A 5,078-nucleotide genomic window follows, 5' to 3' on the forward strand; every position below is an offset into this window, starting at 1 on the left:
TTTGTTTTTTTTTCTTTGTTTTTCTTACCTCGCTCACATTTGCTTTTTTTTTTTTTCCCCCCTAATGCATTTTTAAAGAATCACTTCCTAATCTGGAGGGGGAATTCTGCTCTCGCAGCCCCGTGCTCAGTGCAGTGGTGAGTATAACTCTTGCTGGTTAACTTTCTATTTGTTATGGAAGCGCCTGGTCTTAAAAAGAGACGAATTTTTTTGTTTGTTTTGTTAGCAGCAAAAGAGAAGAGACTTCTGCAGGCTTTGCCAAGAAATTATTTCTTAAGACACTGACAGCCCACACGGTGTGTGTGTGTGTGTACACACAGCCCACAAACTCCTACAGCAAGCACTGCTGGTTCCTCGCTTATAAACTGCCTTGCCTACGTGGTTCAGCACAGTTCGGGAAACCCTCGGGTTTACGGGTGTTTAAGAATCACATCCAGCAAAATGTCGTGTCTCCTGTCGCCTCCACTTCGGGGGGAAGCTGCCGCCTGGCAGGGAGCTCAGCTGGCTCAGCCCGCAGTTGGACCAGCCGTGGGTTTAATAAACTCCCTTCCCTCCCCACCACTTTCTCTTCCTTTACAAGGAACATTAAGTAAGTGAGATCACGCTTTTCGGGCTCTCCAATTGCGATTTGCTCGCGAGTCGTGAATTCTAGACCATTAACTGGTTTGTTGTTACAGTTGTTGGGGGGTTTCAGCCCTCCAGGGGAATTACAGTATGAAACGCCACTTCTCACCCAAAACAGAGCTGGCGGACAGAGCGAACTTCCCTAAAGTTGGGACTAAACCTTTGCCTTACAAAGGATGCAGGCATCAGTTTACATTAACCTAATAGGAGGAGAAGATCCTCTGCTGGTAAAGCTGGGGAAAAATATAATGATATTCCAGGCATTTAACTATTCCCTGCACCGAGGCTGGGACCTGCCTTCGTCCAAACTGAAAGCTGCCCCAGATGATTCGTGCATTGGATGAGCTGAAGTGTCGTAGACATTTTTATTCGCATCCATTTACCGCTTTTCCAGGGTTTGATTTGGGCTTTGGGGTTGTTTTTTTTTTTTGCCCAGCTCCTACGTATCCCGTTTTACTACCCTCTTATAGAGATACACAGAAGGTGCCTTGTACACTTATCTATCTCTAAGGTGTCTATAGACATGCATTTCCCACATCAGAAGTAGCCGGGGGCAGGTTTCAATGATATATAGCTACCCCGAAATAAGTTCTGCGGGCTTTCCAAAGCCTGTCTATATTTCATTCCCCGTGTCATGTATCTATATATTTATTCTAAATACTTCCTTTTTGACCCTGGCAGCTAACTTCTTGTTCGAGTCACCGCAACTCCTTGCAACTCCCGACCAATTTGGGGCGAAATTCGGTTGAGCAGGAAAGCTGAGCCATGGCGGGATCTGTTTTTCCAACCTGCGCACGCACAAGGAGACCTTTTAATTTGCTTTTTCCCCCCCTCCCTTTTCCAGGCAGAAAGATGCAATGTACATGTTGCGGGCTGGTTTTGCCCTATGAGGGTTAAATTTCACGGTCTTTTCTGGGAGTAAACTGAAAGTGGGGCTAAGCCTTTCCCATCCGAAACGCAAATATTTTGCCGTGGCCATTAGGCTGGGGCCATTTTATTTGATTTTGGGGTTTGGGTTTTTTTTTATTTTTATTTTTGATTTCTTGAAGAGACGAGGCTGGAGGGGTGGGGGAGAAAAGAGCCTGTTCAAGTGGGAGCCGCCAGCCGAGCTCAGCCCCGCGGGCTGCGCAGGGGGAAGATGAAATGCGGGAGGAGGGGAAGGGGAAATTTTATTTCTCACGCTTGGTAGAGAGGGGTTGCGATGGCGCAAAGCGGGAAGAGGAGGAAGGGAGGAGCGCGGGGATAAATCCCCCAAAGAGGGGGAAAAAGGGCAAAGCACGGAAAAGTCAACCCAAAACTTGGGGTTGTTGTTTTCCCCGTGCAGAGAGTGATGCTCATCCGAGACAGTCATTAGCATAAGATGTCGATCCTATTTACTACACTAGACAGTGACCTTGAACTGAGACGTTGCAATCTTGCTTTTCCAGCGTCTTTTTCTCTCCCTCTTTTTCTTTCGGGCGCTGGTTTTTTTTTCCCGGCTCCCGTGGGCCGGGAGCTTCTCCCGGCTTCTTCCCACCAGCATTTCCCGAAAGCTGCCTCTGTAACTTGCGGAGGTGGGAAAAAAATAAAACCCTCCCCGAGGATTATTAAATATCGGCGTCGAAAAGGTCTCTCTACCTGAAAACTGGGATTCCAGCAAATGGGGAAAAGCTCAGAGGTTTTTTTTTTGCTGGGCTGGGCAACTTTTTTTGGGGGAAGGAACGCCGCGGGGGAAAAAAAAGGTCAAAGCATTATAGGGTAGAAATCGGGATGTATTTTTGGAGAGCCGGCGCTCGGGGTGGGTTGTGCGCGAAGGAGGCTGCCTAAGCCAGCGGTGCCAGTGCCCCAAGCAGGAGGACTCGGCTCAGGCTTTCATTTTTAAGCACCGCTCAGCCTGCGCTCAGCATTAGAAAAGCCCGAGCGCTCAACCTGAACTGGGAAATGCATTTTTTTTTAACGGGGAAGAAATTCCCGGGGAAACGCGGCAGCTTTGCTTGAGGGTCCTTAGGATTTCTATTTTTTTCTTCCCCTTCCTTGGACCTGCTGCCTGCTTGCAGCGGGAGCAGCGCTGAGCTGGGGAGCCCCATTCCAGGCCACCAAAGAGCCGGGAGTTGCTCTCCACGCTGTGCATGGCTTAATATATTTCTGAGCACGGCTGTAGCATTTCCCAGCTCTGGGGAAGAAAAAAAAAAAAAAAGAATAAATAAGGGAACCGGGGGTGCTTTTCTCCCTCTCCCTTGCTGTGATTCCCATGCTGACATTATCCCTCCCCGCAGGACTCCAGCGCCCGGTTTGTGGTTCACTTGCTCCTCAGCTCAGCCCTGCCGCTGCCTCCCCAAATGTTTCCTCGGAGGTAAACGTGAAACGTTATTAATTTCTCTTTTGTTTCGCCCGGCGAAAAATCGAACTGAAGAAAGAGGGAAAGCCCCAAATACCCCGCGACTCCTCGGAAGCAAAAATGTACATTCCCAAGGTCCGGCGGAAAACAAAGCCGTGCGGCACCCGGGCACGTCTTATATGGGGAATTTTGCAAAGAAAAGAGCAAGGTAGAGGAAGGGTTTTCTTTAAAAAAAAACAGCAAACAAAGCCAATTCAGATGGCAACCTCCGGGGATCACGTGCTCATTTTTATATAAACTATTCCCCTCCACGCTTGCCCAGCGTTGCGAGCGCTTCTTCTGCAGCGAGAAGACACTCCTGGAGAAATCGCGAGCAGCTTTCTCACTTATACCTGCAGGGAGAAAAATTCCTTGGCAAGGTTTTTAAAAAAAAAAAAAAAAAAAAAAAAAGAGTGCTAAACTTTCATTCTAGCAAAATATTTGTGGCAGTCGTATTTCTTCCTTCGCAGGCAAAGCGTGCATGAAGGTATGCACGTATCTCTGCAAGGTATGTACGTAGCGTATCCACAGAGGTGCCAGGGAGAGAGAGGGATGGGAAATACGGAAAATAGGTTTTCCACCTTCAGGAGCTGTCCACGGAAGACGAAAAAAACACCTAAATGAGTTGTTTTATTGGCGCCGGATTTTTCTTGCGGGGCTGGGAGGGGGCTTAGCTGCAGCCCCAGTGTTTTGCCAGGCGAGGAAAAAATGGTTCTGTGTTTGAGAAATAGATAAAATATTGCAGAGGGAGGTTGGCCGCTGGCTGGAAAGGCAGCGGTTGGGGAGGGGGGGCGGGGCCCTCCCGGCCCCGCCCCCCCCGGGCGCGCGCCCCGGGGTTTTACCTCTACAGGAATATTTACGGTACTTTGCAGAGTCAACCTGGCAAGGGGAGCGCTTGGGAGTTGCTTAAGGCAGGGAGGAATGCAAAGCCATGCAAAAATCCAGCAAACGAGGTGGGCATTTTGGTTTCTTACAAAATAAAAAAAAAAAAGGGGGGGGGGAGGAGCAAGGGGAAAAAAAAAAGAGAGGAAAAAACCACCCCAGAAAAATAATCTAACATAAAACACCTTGAAATGTCTCTGCGTGTTCCCGGTTTCCATACAATGCACCTTTTCCAGTTGTGTGGGGTTTTTTTTTCCTTCCCCCAACGTATTTATTTTGCACTGAAAGAAGCCAATATTGATTTTTTTTTTTTTCCCCCCATCCCTTGTATTCCTTTGCAGCAGCTCTTCTCAGTATCACCAGGAGAAGACGATGGGTGGGAGGGAAGAAGAGCTCTGTAGTATTACGAGGGCAGAATATATTGCTATAAGGTGGCGAGGAACCAGCTCCGCGCGTGTGTGCGTGTGTGCGTGTGTGTGTGTGTGTATACACCTCTGTTTCCAGCGGTGGGGACCAAAGAAATGGGGGGGGAGGACACCGATTTGTATTCTTTCCCAGAAAGGAAGCAAAAAAAAAAAGGTTTGAACACTTATTCTATACGTGTGTGCGCGCCTTGGCGCATATGGAATATATACCGGGTAAATTAAGGCTATATATAGCCGTGTTCTTCTGGCTGCTTTATTCGACACAGATCATTAATAAAAGCAATTGAGGATAGTTAAAAAAAATCTTCCATCCCTTCTTGGGAGAGTGGCAAGGGCCTGGGAAGAGGCTGCACTTCCCCAGCCCACGACAAAGCCACCTAGTCCCAGAGGAGGGGGAAAAAGCGATGATGATAATAATAATAATAATTAAAAAGTAGAGTAGAAAAGGTCGCAAATAGCCTCCAAGTCTCCCATCCCGCCGCGCGTAAATATGAGCCTGTTGCGGGCACCATCATTCGTCTCCTTAAAAAGCCCGTAAACTTTATATGACACAATATCTAATAGTAATTTATTGGGGAGATATTGTAAATTCGAACTGTTTTAGTTAATAAAGGAGCTAATTAATGAGAACCAGCCTCGCTTTTGCAGATGGTGGAGGGCCCCGAAGTGTTGCCGGGGGAGGGGCGCGCAGCGGTTTTGGGGCAAAACCCTCGCCTATCGATTATTTTATGCTAAATATGACATTTCAGGGCGCTTCGCGGTTCTCAAGCCAGCGCCGGGAGCCGTCGCTT

The sequence above is a fragment of the Aptenodytes forsteri genome, unplaced genomic scaffold (genome assembly GCF_000699145.1).
Source record: "Aptenodytes forsteri isolate BGI_AS27 unplaced genomic scaffold, ASM69914v1 Scaffold162, whole genome shotgun sequence".
Lineage (NCBI taxonomy): Eukaryota > Metazoa > Chordata > Aves > Sphenisciformes > Spheniscidae > Aptenodytes > Aptenodytes forsteri.